This window comes from Seriola aureovittata, chromosome 7 (assembly GCF_021018895.1).
Source record: "Seriola aureovittata isolate HTS-2021-v1 ecotype China chromosome 7, ASM2101889v1, whole genome shotgun sequence".
In the NCBI taxonomy this organism is placed as follows: Eukaryota; Metazoa; Chordata; class Actinopteri; order Carangiformes; family Carangidae; genus Seriola; species Seriola aureovittata.
The window spans coordinates 6363729-6376889 of record NC_079370.1 but is presented as its reverse complement, the minus strand read 5'-3'; the positions used below and the strand labels follow the sequence as shown (position 1 = coordinate 6376889).

The 13161-nt window shown below is 41.3% G+C and overlaps 1 protein-coding gene across 2 annotated transcripts in view; it reads right to left on the bottom strand.

Annotated features, from left to right (window-relative positions):
* The window catches only part of LOC130172323 (collagen alpha-6(VI) chain-like), a 59450-nt gene extending 46759 nt beyond the window's left edge, over window positions 1-12691 (bottom strand). For both annotated transcript variants that reach the window (XM_056380956.1, XM_056380957.1), the window contains exons 1-2: window positions 12639-12691; window positions 4216-4287 (exon numbers count right to left, since the gene is read on the bottom strand). The gene's annotated coding sequence lies outside the window, so the exon portion shown is untranslated. The remainder of the gene's footprint in view (window positions 1-4215; window positions 4288-12638) is intronic.
* Window positions 12692-13161: the final 470 nt, after the last annotated feature.

Below are 13161 nucleotides of genomic sequence, written 5' to 3'. Positions count from 1 at the left end.
ATGTGACAGTAAATGAAATATCTGTTCCTCAGACAAACGATACAGATGTTTTTCACTATTCGTTTGAAATGTAAAATATATTTATTTTTTTGACATTTTAAATAACCAGCAGATTAATTGACAGTGTTTTGCAGCCATAGATTCCACATGTGTGAGCAGGAGGTAAATCCCTGCTGTAAATCTTTTAAAGTCTGAAACCAAGAGAGTGGAGGCGGCTCCTGCTGCTCGTTAATGACGACGGTGCTGGAATAAGATGTTTTCTGTCTTCAGACTTTTGGCAATGTCTAATTAAAGACAGATTTAGAGGGATAAATGCATAACCCATTAATGCCCATGGTTTCCATCAGAGGGAGATACAGTATATTCCAGTGATGAGCAGGTTATTTTAGGTCACAGCTGGAGGAGGATGAACTGAACCATCAGTGAGTGAGTGACTCCAGTCAGTCCACTGTAAGGCCACACTGTGCTGCACTAACATGTGCCAGGTGTCTGAGTGTTTAAAGAAAACAAGCACATATTTTGAAGCCCCCCACCCTGAGCTGTGTGCTGTAATGTCCCTGTCAAAAACCAAGGACGCCCAGGCTCCCCCGGGGCCCCTGATGTGGCTCCCACTGCTTTACATTACCAAACACCAGCGCTGTGGATACCCCTCCCTCCCCAGTGATTTACCGTTGGTGATTGCTGTGTTTGAAAGGCAGATGTTTGTGCTCGCACTAATCTAAACGCAGGGATTTACTCTTTCAATGTACAGAGTTCATGTTTGGAGCAGAACTGATAGGAAACAGCCATGACTGTGCTCTGGAAACACGATGGGACCCGAAGTGTGTGTGAGGTCTGATGTTCAAGGCTTCACGGAAACACTGAAGAGAAAATATACACTGATTCCATGTTAATTATAGTTAACACAGCTGTATGAATTAGTCATGTGTGAACAACACTGCATCAAAACTGAATGAGTTGAGGGACAAAGACAAATGGAAGTCAAGTGATAATTTAACAATATTAACATGAGGAAAATTCATTCATTGGTAGGGAACTCTTAGCTCCGGTACAGGACGGACACACGACTTACTACTGCACGTGTGTCACCTGATTGGCTGCTTGAGTCTCTCTGGTCCAGAAAATCCACATCTGAAATAAAGTTTCAACATCTGGAGCACTCGTCCCCCCTTAGAAGACCCCAGCGTGTTGTTGTCTTTAAGGTTAGCATCTTTGTTAAATGAGCTAACTGAAGCAAAATAGACTTTAGATAAATTTATTCTTCGTTGTTGTTTCATATTAAAAACACAAAGAAATTCAGTTTGGCAGCGATCCATTATTATATATTATATTATATTATATTATATATATATTATTTTGCTTGGCAGCTTACACTGGGAGCACCAGTGATTCTAAGTCGCAACCTCATACTTCAAATCAACAAATCCATTATTATTCATTATAATTGATGCATAAATCATTAAATTCAGCCTCTGTAGAAAACCTGATATTAAAGCTGACATGCTAATGATAGCTTCCATTAGCTACGACAGCTGGCATGCTAGTCGTGTGCAGTGACCGCAGACAGTGGCGGTGAGCCGGGCAGAATGTGCTGGTGTCACTGACACAGTTAAATAAGATGGACTAACGATTACACTACAGTCAGAGCCAGATGATTAATTAACCGTTTGTAAATCTGACGAGACACAGGAGTCATTAGTTCAGAGACACAACCAGCTGTTCACATCTGTTCCCTGATGACTGCCAACATGGCTGCCAGACCACATGAAGACCGTCAGAGACTCAAACTTTGTTCACTTCAAAAGTCTGGCAGGTCTGACTGTTGCAGACTGTGGAGGATTGCTGCTCCGAGTCTTGAGGTGGTTTTAAAGCAGAGAGGAAACATTTATGAGGCAGTGAAACAAGGTTTCAAAGGCACAAAGCAACAATTATGAGCTCTGACGGACGTTCCTCTGCTCACCCTGGATGTAGAAGTGAACGGTGGACCTCGCTGATCGACTCATTCAGACTTTTACAAGGAGAAAACAAGTCGAGTCTCTGCTGCCTGAAAATACTTGTGGTTTCCCAGAGTTAAAGCGAGCACCAGTCAAATCTGATAACGTTGGCCACCACAGAAAACAAGCAGACTAAATTATGTTCTGCTGTTGATGCTTGGACCAAACTGAAGCTCTCAGACAAAGTAAGAGCACGGACGAGCGACCTCATGTTGTCTGTCAGGTCCCTACAGCCAGAGACAGATGTTTACAGATGTTTCTAAAGACGACCTCCTCACTTTTATTCTCTGTTTGATTTTATTTCAAAAGTGAAGCTGATTAAAAGTTGAAAGAGCTGCTGAGAACAGAACACCTTCCCCAGCCACAGCGACTATGAGAAACACATGAGCTGGTTTACCACACATGCACCTGACAGGTTGCTTCTCCAGGAGAGTGTGAAGGTGTGAAGGGAACGGGACCAACACACTGACATGATTCACATTTATTTATATTCAGTGTGACTCAAACTCTCCAAGGATCATTATCATAATAATAAAAATAATAATCTTTATTTATAGACACCTTCCAAAATGTATGTCACAAACAAGTTTCAAAGAGAAGAAACAGATTTCCTTCAGTGACACAGTCTGAATGTCGGGATACACTGCAGACAGGAACTGATCACAGCTGATCACAACTGATCACAACTGATCACAGCTGATCACAACTGATCACAGCTGATCACAGCTGATTGAGCTGCTGCTAATGACACAGTTTGACTACATGGAAACCATGGTCTGAACTCAGCGCATGGTTACCCCCTGAAAGACAAAGACCAGTGGTAGGAGATATTTCACTGGTTCTGTGGTTAAAGTTTCTTTAATTTGTTTTTCTGTCTGTAAACTGAATAACGTTGTTTCTACTGTTCCATCGAAAACATCTGAAGACGTCACCTCGAGCTCTGGGAGGTTTTTACAGGCACGTCGCCGTTTTCTGACATTTTATAAACTAAACCATTATTTGATTAATTGTCAGAATAATTCATACGAACGGAAATAATCATTAGTTGCTGCCACAAATGAAACTGCACATTTTAAGATTGTTCAAAGACAGACAGACAATAAAACTTAAAATTACAATATATTATATATTTTACAACAATGAAATTTGTATTGTATTTTGTTTTCCTGAGTTCTCTGATCTGATTAAAATAAAAAAGTGCACACAGTTTACTTTCATCACAGTTTTGAACTCTGACACTGAATGCCTCAGAAAAGGATTTATAGGCATTGGGAATAAAAATATGAGGATTATGTTTATTTTTCCTTCCCATGCCTCGACATGCTGAGCATGAACATTCTGCTCGTGGCTCAATTAGGTCTTTGCTGCCTAACAGTCTTCTTGCTGGGAGTTACTGTTTACTGCCTCTGGATTTTTTCCTCATGTTTGGAGATAAACTGCACCAACATATCTTCTGAGACATGATGTGTAAAATGACTGAAAACTGGAGAAGTCGCTCTCTCTGAACATGTTTGTATTTTTTTTCCCTCTCGTTCTCATTGTGACGCCATTCTGACTTTGTTTGATGTTTCTCTGCAGCTTTTCTCTTTATTTTCCGTCTTGACCAAATCTCCCATGAAAGTGAGCGAGACATAAAAAAAAAGGATTCAGAATTTAAAGTCAGGCCGACGGGTAACTGCAGGAAATTCCTCATTGCGGATTTCCTCGGCAGAAGAACAAAGCAGGAACAATGCTGGAGAAAGTTGGAGCTGAAGCTCTTTTTGTCAGTGAGCGGCACCTCAAGTCAAGAGCCACAAATCCAAACAATGTTCCTATAAAAGGCCTCAGTGCAAATCCGTCCACTAATCCAGCATCACTTTGTGCCTAATGACCACAAACACCAGCCTCAGTTACAAATGCATTCCACTGTTTACACTTAAAAGCCACAAAACTGAGCACAGAGAGCACGACTGGACAAGGTCAGTCCATCACAGCTGAGATTAACGCACAAAAGGACAAGCAGAGAACCTCCGAGCGTCTGCTGTGACACGCTCATTAAACACAGGAGGTTTATGGCCGACCTCAGGTGGTGAACGTGTGATTCATGACACAGTGAAAGACTCTTGTAGTTATGAATACTCAGTCTAACAGCTGAAGAGAAACCAAACAACTGTCAGACTCACAGCTGAGGCCACACCTCCTCCAGCAGTGTCAGTGAGAGGAGCGAGTGACGGTGTCTCACCTGGAGCAGGTTCAGCGTCTGGCTCGAAGGCACTTCAGCAGGAGGACAGGAGGCTCAGACACTCTGAAGATCCTGGATCACAAAACAAAGACGTTATTAACCAGACAGACCTGAACAAGCTAACTAACAGCACCACTGCTAACCACCATAACCTGTTCGACTGCTGCTGCTGCTGCTGCTACTTTACTATACTATATTCTGTCACTACTAGTTACTTCTTTACCTACCATACTTCTACTTCTGCTGGTACCATCACTACCATTAGTACTACAATCAATACCACTAAACTGACTACTACTGTACCCCTGAATACTACTGCTAATTAGCTATTGGTATTGCTACTGTAATTTGTGTTTACATTACAAGCCACCTTGTCTCCTCTGTAGCACAAGCACCAGCTGACAATGAGTGGCAGTGTCTGTTGTTTCATCTGCCTGAATAGCCAGATAATCTGCCCTTTTTATATCCTCCAGAGTGCAATCTCGAAGAACCGTCAGCATACAGTCCAAAAGTTGGTTTTGAACTGTCTTTGAGGCGCCTTTAAAGACAGTGGCGGTCTCCAGGTGCTCCTCTAACACACCGTCCAGCGAGGCCACAAGGTCGACTAATCCCCGAAAAATGCCGGGGTTGTCGGACGATACTGTCTCATCGTGGCCTCGCAATGCCAACTCAAAAGCTCCACAGAATTTCACACACTCAATGATCCTCGATAAAATATGTCTATTTTTATCCACCTCTTCATTGTGTTTTCTGACCGCAATCCTGTGTCCTTCATCCAGCTGCGCAGCTATGCTAGTCCTGCCTAGCCCGGCTAGCTTGACGGCGTTGTTCATGTGCACCTTCGAGCATTCATGTTTTTAAATCCGCTGATAAATGTTTTAGGTCTCTAACTCCTGTTACAGTCCATGTAATATCTGTCCCCGGCATTTTAAAAAGTAAACACGGGAAGCAGAATACTGCATTTTGCAAAACTACATCCAGTTAGCCAAGCCTTCATGTCATAACCAGTTCAGAGAGAAGCTCCTCTGGTGAGTTTTACCTTTCTCCTGTGTCTGCTGTGTTAAATTCAGACCGGGCTTCTCAGGTCCAAGTTCTTTAACACGAAGTTTTTCCCTTAAAGTTCTCCTTTCAAAGTGGTTTAGCAAGAGCGATTTTACTGAATTTACGGGAAGCTGAAGCTCTGCGTGTTTTTGTTCTTGTCTACTTGACGACGCCGTCTCGATTTCCCACACTTGTTTCTGGTTGCTAGGATACTTACAGGCTTGGGGCGATTATATATATGGCTCGTTCTTTATAATTCAAAACACATTTATTTGTAAAATAAGCAGTAATCATTTATTTTAAACGATTATTTTGGAAAAAATAAAAATAAATAAAAACATTTAAAAATCACTTTCCATCAGGGAGGGCGGCGCCCTAGCGCCCCCTATTGGCCAGCCGCCACTGGTACTATTGCAACCAATTTGATTGCTTCTTCTTCTACTACTATTACTGCTGCTACTGCTGCCACTATAGGCACTTCCAACACTGTTCCTACCTCAGCTAGCATCATCCTCACCACTTACACACTCATTAATACTTTGACTGCTAACGCTGCCACTAGTTTAGTTTCCATTGTTTGATCCTGTTACTGCTCCTTCTTCTGAGACCGCTACAGGTACAAGCTGAGTACTCATCAGTCCCTCCACCATTCATTTATTTCTACTAATCCTTTCATTACAGATGCTGTGATTGAACAGTATATATCTGTTGCACTCAGTCCTCCCTGGTGGTTTGGCGCTGATCCAGCAGCGCTCACACAGACGCTGTGTATACACAAGTGAAGAAGAGAGTTCCTGCTCTGAGTTCCACCCTGAGACCAGATAAACAGGAAAAGATACAGCCGTTATCATTCAGCAGTCATCTGTCAGTCTGAGTGTGTTAGTGAGAGAGAGACTGTGTGGTCTGCTGTTTACATTCACGTCACTTCACAGACTCAACATCAGAGGTCTGTATGGAAACCAGTGTTACACCTGCTCAGACGACAGCGACAGACAGGAAACCAGTTTCATTTCCAAATATGGGCATGCGACTTTGCTGATTAATTGAAATGATTAATTGTTGTGGAATAATGTGGAACTCTCATCATCAATGAATCTGCTGCTGTCTGTTTTTGTGATTGATTTGTCTACGAAACATCAAACAATAGTCAAACCACCGAAATATTCATTTTCTGAATGTAAAACACAAAAGCAACAGATCGTCTCTGATGAGTCTGACATCTGCACATTGACAACTTTGACCTCAAATAATTCGACAAGTTTTGATAAAACTCCTTCTAATACGTCACGTGTGATGCTGATGAAACTCGTGTATCTTCAGATTTCAGCTGGAGAAATGACGTTGGATAAATTAGTGGATGGCAGCCCGGGGTCCTGTCCACTGCCGGTAACTTCAATCATTTAAAATCTGACTGGGTATTCAGACACACCCAGCGTGATGTATGTCTTCGGGGACCAGTGATAATGACAGATGTTCAGTCAGTACAGAGCTGAACCTGACTTAAAGGGGGGGCAGTACAGGGAACAGCGGAGGCCTGATGTCCCACGGGTGGGCGAAGAGGATTCAGTAATAACAACGTGAAGCTGCTGCCTGCTGTGCTCCTGACAGTCACTCTCACGGCTACTGGAGGTCACTTGTCAGGACAACAGAAAAGGAAGTAGTTCAAGGACACGTTCTGGTGTGAGAGCTGTCGATCAAACTCTGGGATCGGATCGACACCACCTGGAAATGTGGTCCGGTTCGTATGTGGTGTGAAAGCTAAGGGACCAATCACTGGATTGTTATTTAGTAAGATACATCTGTCAACTGTCAACTCTTCTGGAGGCCATCTGTAGACATATTCATGCACATCATTTGGTTACCATGGTAACACGTGCTTGCGATTGCGGGGATTTCCTCGGATACATCAGAAAGACAAAATCAGTGCTCTCATCTTTCTTTACAAACTCAAAAATATACTGTATAAACTAAGAAATGCTTGAAGATTCAACTTTCCTGAGAATCAGAAACTAATATTTAGTTGCATAACCACGGTGTCTGAAAGCTGCTTCACATCTGTGGTACATGGGGTCGACCAACTTCTGGCACCGGTCAACAGGTATTGCAGCCCAGGACGATTGTACTACGTTCCACAATTCCTCTGCATTTCTTGGTTTTGCCTCATGAACAGCATTTTTTAATGTCAGCCCACAAGTTGTCTATGGGATTGAGGTCCGGGGATCGTGCTGGCCACTCCATTACTTGATTTCTGTTTGTCTGGAACCATGATTTTGCTCGCTTGCTGGTGTGTTTGGGGTCATTGTCTTGTTGAAACTCCCATTTCAAGGGCATTTCCTCTTCAGCATACGGCAACATGACTTCTTCCAGTATTCTGATGTGCTCAAACTGATCCATGATCCCTGGTATGCGATAAATAGGCCCAACACCATAGTACGAGAAACATCCCCATATCATGATGCTTGCACCACCATGCTTCACCGTCTTCACTGTTTACTGTGGCTTGAATTCAGTGTTTGCAGGACGTCTGACAAACTGTCTGTGGCACTTAGACCCAAAAAGAACAATCTTACTCTCATCAGTCCACAAAATATTTTCTTTTTAGGCCAGTCAATGTGTTCTTTGGCAAATTGTAACCGCTTCAGCACATGTATTTTTTTTTAACAATGGGACTTTGCGGGGGCTTCTTGCTGGTATCTTGGCTTCACATAGACGTCGTCTGATTGTTACAGTACTCACAGGCAATCTTAGATCTTCTTTGATCCTCCTGGAGCTGATCATTGGCTGAGCCTTTGCCATTTTGGTTATTCTCCGATCCATTCGAATAGTCGTTTTTCTTTTTCTTCCTCGCCTTTCTGGTTTTGGCTGCCATTTTAAAGCGTTTGATATCATTTTAGCTGAACAGACTATCATTTTCTCTTCTTTATAGGTTTTCCCCTCTTTTATTAATTTCTTAATCAAAGAACGCTCTTCTTCTGAACAGTGTCTTGAACGACCCATTTTACTCTGTTTTTCAAGGACAAATGCACAGTCAGCATATGCAGCGTCAGTTGCCTTGATCCTTAAATAAGGGCCACCTGTTTAACACCTATTTTTTTCACATAATCAATGACCTCACTAATTGAACTCGGCACTGCTATTTTTTTGAACACGCCCCTTTCAGTAAATGATTCAGTTTCACAGAATCAGCAGCATGACGTCATGCCTGTTGGGTCTGTTGGTTTTCTTTACCTTTACTAAACCTTTTAGAAACTTACTTGCAGTGTAGAAGTTGAAATTCTAACAAAAACAGTGATTTATCTTGCTAGTGATGTGGGACTGCTTTTATTTTGAACACAACTTTATGTCTCTTCCTGTTTGTTCACAAAGAGCCGTCGGTTTGTTGTCTGATGACTGATCAGCTGTTTCAGACACCAGAGGAGGACTGGGTCTGATGCTGGGTCATCAAACTGTCCGGTTATATTCCTCACACTGACTTTTAATCAGATTAAGATTCAGAAAACTAATCCCAGAAGGACAATTCATTTTCTACAATCTGACCCGTCCATATAAAGAATAAATAGACACAGTCACAGTGTCTTCATCTCACACTGACAGACACACACACACACACACACACACACACACACACACACACACACACACACACACACACACACACACAGTATGTTGCGGTATCTGAGGGGAGTGACCTGCAGCCTGAAGCCACAACAGTCCTGAGCCTAATCTCACCATCTGATTGGTTCCTGCCTTCTGCAGATTCTCCCACTAATGACTGTACATTTAGAAATGTAAAACTGACCATAAAAGGCCACACTGTCTCTCTATTTCTCTCTCACACACACACACACACACACACACACACACACACACACACACACACACACACACACACACACACACACACACACTTGGCTTGCAGCAGATCTATGATATACACACAGGAGGACAGTAATGTCAACACGTAATGCAAAAGGATTTAAGCCGTGAAGTAACCTCATCACAGTTAAGCCCTGTTTCATACATTGCCACCAGAGGACCCACCTCCATTGTTGTGTACATGTCTGCAGCAATAGACTGATTTCCAAAACGTGCATTTAGTAGCTTTAAATAATACATGATCTAGAAACTTGGATAACAGAAGACAAACTGTGAATACATGAATCCATGTATGAAGAGTGTTACGATAAAGGTTGAGGGCCGGGAGACGACCTTGACATATGGGAGACTCCTGGGAAAACAGAAGTGCTGGCAGGTATGGAGGCGTCACAGCCTGATGCTACTGAGGCGACTAACCCAGATCAGGTCATTTCTTTCCTCTGCGAACTTATAAGAGGTCAGCCATGTTTTATCTCCTCCAGACTCGACTACAGCAGAGAACTCTGTACTGGTATCAGCAGGCGAAACGTCCAGAGACTACAGCTGATACGAAACGCTGCTGTGAGAGTAACGTTCACTGACTTCCTCTGAGTTTGAGAATGGACGTTAAGATTTGACTGCCTGTTTTTAAAGCCTTGATGATCTGACTCGAGCCTCCCTATGAGCCTGATCACTGCCTGAGATCCTCCGACTGGGTCATATTGACAGCTTCAACATCTCACCTTGTCACTGAAGGTGATCAGGACTTGTCCAGGCCCCTCAGCTGTGGAGGCTCCTGCTCTAGACACACTCAGCCTCCTCCTTTAAATCTCTGACTTTTAGCCTTTGGTTTTCTCTGAACTGACCGTCATAAGCTTATTCACTTTTAATCTTTATCTTTATTGTGAAGCACATTGTAACTTTGTTTTGAAAGGTGCTGTATAAGTAAAGTTTTACAGTAATTCAATTCTTCATTGGTGAGGCTCCCGTACCAAATATTACAATATGCTGCAGGGACATTACTACAGCAATCCACAACAAATTTAAAGGCAAATAAAAATTTATCAATATATCAATCAATCAATCAATGTAAAATCAATGCAAATCTGGAAAGATTGTTCGGCAAACTGAGGCTTACATCCTTCTCCAACCACGCCTTGAGGAAACCAGTTTGCGTTGTACTCCTTTATTTGGGATCTTTATTTTGGATTTTTACTGCGATATGCCCAAACTAAATAAAGGCATGTTACTTATACCCCCCCCCCAAACATACTTTAGGTCTCTATAGGAGTATTATATAATGACCACTGTTGTGTTTCTGTTTAAGAAACAGTTCAGGACGTTGAATAGGAAACAGATGAGCTGCAGATGAGAGGGTGGGGTGGAGGACGGGGGTTTTACAGTGAAGTCTCTGATGGCTACAGTAGATCGTTTAGTTACATTAAGCAGAGCAGCGTGAAGTGCGGAAGTTCATAAATGACTAAAAAATAAAACCATAAAATCATAGCTGTGATTATATCTGCAAGTAAAGATCTGAGGAAGTGAAAGATTTGTAAATTCAAAAGAAGTTTCGTTAAAGACGTTCTGATTCTGTGCCCAGACTTCTAAATCAACTCTAGCAAATTCCTGCTTTTACCACTTTCAACAAGTTCTTCCACATTTTAAGCATCTGCAGTTTTATTTGAAACATGTTATATATACATTCAAGTTAATTATTGAGCTAGAATCTGAATAAATACATGTCAAGGGCAATTTTGATAATGAACTTGTTAACTTCAAATAAATAATGTATAGAAAGTTGTTCTTGTTTTTGAATCTTCCCCTGCGTTCTCCGACATGCACCAGTATGTCTACAGCTGGAACAGTTTTTCCATTAATGAACTTCCATACAATTTGGCTCTGACTTTACCTGAGCCTCTTAAAAATATTTGCCAGTGTTATTCATCATAAAAGACATAAACTAAAGCAGCTCTGCAGAGAAAACAAGACAAATAGACATGGCTCAGTGCTGTTCAAAAGAGTCTAAAGAAAAACCATGTGGTGTAGCGTTGGAGTCACCATGTGTTTCATATTGAGAGTCCACCGAACATAATGTTAAAAAAAACTGTACCACGACTGTGGACTGAGGACAGTGGAGACAGATATGAAACAGATCTGACTCTTAAAGGAGCAATCTGGTGTTTTTTCATGTTTGAACTTGTTCTGCAGCTTGAAAAGAAAATGACCGTGCAGTAATGTAACGTACATGTAAAGAGATGATAATTAATCTACATCTCTTTGGATAAAGGATTCATCATCTGAGTCACTTTTCAAGATAAAACATCAAACATTTGTTTGTTCCAGTCTCTCAAATTTGAGGATTTGCTGCTTTTCTCTCGTAATCATGATATTACTCTGAACGTCTTTGTGTTTTGAACTTCTGGTCAAACTAAAGAAAACATCTGAATACATCACATTGGGTTCCAGGAAACTGATAGTGGATTTTTTTTCACTATTTTTTTTACATTTAAAATGATTACTCTAGAAGATAATTGTCAGAGTTAAAACAGCGGTGTGGTCCTTTAGCTCCAGTAACCAGCAGTGAAAGTCAGAAGATGCCTTTATTCATCCTCAAACAGCAGGTGGTGTGATCTAAAGCAGCAATACTGGCAGACATATGTTCTATAGACCAAGCAGCTGATAATCATCAGTAATAAAAGCTGAGCCAAAAAACTATCTTCAGCAGCCTGACTGACACAGTTGTGTCACAGGAATAAATCAAAGTGAAGTTAGCACCAAACTTCAGTCATGAATTTAAACAAAAATGAAAAGAATAGTTGCAGAAAAACCTTAACTTCAGATTATTTATGCCTCAACACCAACAAAACACCACGTAGAGTTCCTAATTCAAGAGGTTTAAATAAACTATGGTTCTTAACAGCACAGAAGATTTGAGGTCCTGGTACTTTTCTTGAGTATTTCTTTTTTTCCATTTTAATCAGTCAGCTACTGTAAATTTGGAGATTATACATGCAAAACATATTATTAACCTAAAATTATGCATTTGCTATGTATGAAAACTGAATAACTTGATGCACTAATCAATACTTGAACTAATATTACAAACATTACATGCATAGAAACATTACTTGTGTCTTTAAAGGTCATATTTTGTGAATCAGAGATACAGAATAATGCCTTCAGACCCTAAATCACATGTGCATTAAGAAGTGACTTCACAGGGTAAAACAACGTAAATTGATCCTAAATTTGGTGTTTTCTCATATTAACAACTTCGTACTGAAATAAACAACATTAGCTTGTGTAAAGGTGAATGTGGATTAAAGGTGAAAGAAAGAACCCCAGATCCCCTGAAACCACTTAGATTCACATCAGCCCTTAAAGCAAACTGAGACCTGCAGATCTCAAGGTGAGTCAGGTAATAAAAACACAAAGCTGCACAATCTTCATGCATTTCACCCCCTGTTACCTTTCCAGAATAAAGTGCTGTGTTTGGCAATTATACACAAGAGTAAAGAGTCACTTACAGATCTGCCGCTCTGCGTCCTCTGAACGCAAAACACACGAGTCCCATGGACATGTAAGGAGGTGCAGACTTGTTCCTGCAGGATACCCCTCCCAGCCCAGCCGTCACTCCCACCACTACTCCACAGTGTGTGTGTGTGTGTGTGTGTGTGTGTGTGTGAGTGTGTGTGTGGGGGGTGGGGGGGTTAAATCCTTTAGTCATGTATCAGCACCACATAGTACCAGAGAACTATGTTTGTCAGGAAACAAATTACTCATATACACTTAAAAGTTACTATGAAAAAAGTCTTTGAGCAGAAACAGAGCTGTATCTCTAAAAATTAGGTTTATCTACATTACATGTCTCACATTTAATTACACAATTTTGGATGTCTGACATTTATTACTTTATTTATTTTATTATTTTTCCAGCAGAAAATCATCTGATTCCATGTTGTAGGCTGAAGCTCTGCAGACATGCTGCTCAGTGGATTCATAGTTTACATTTTATTCTGTAGGCAGCCTGCTTCCTGTTTTTACTCTCGT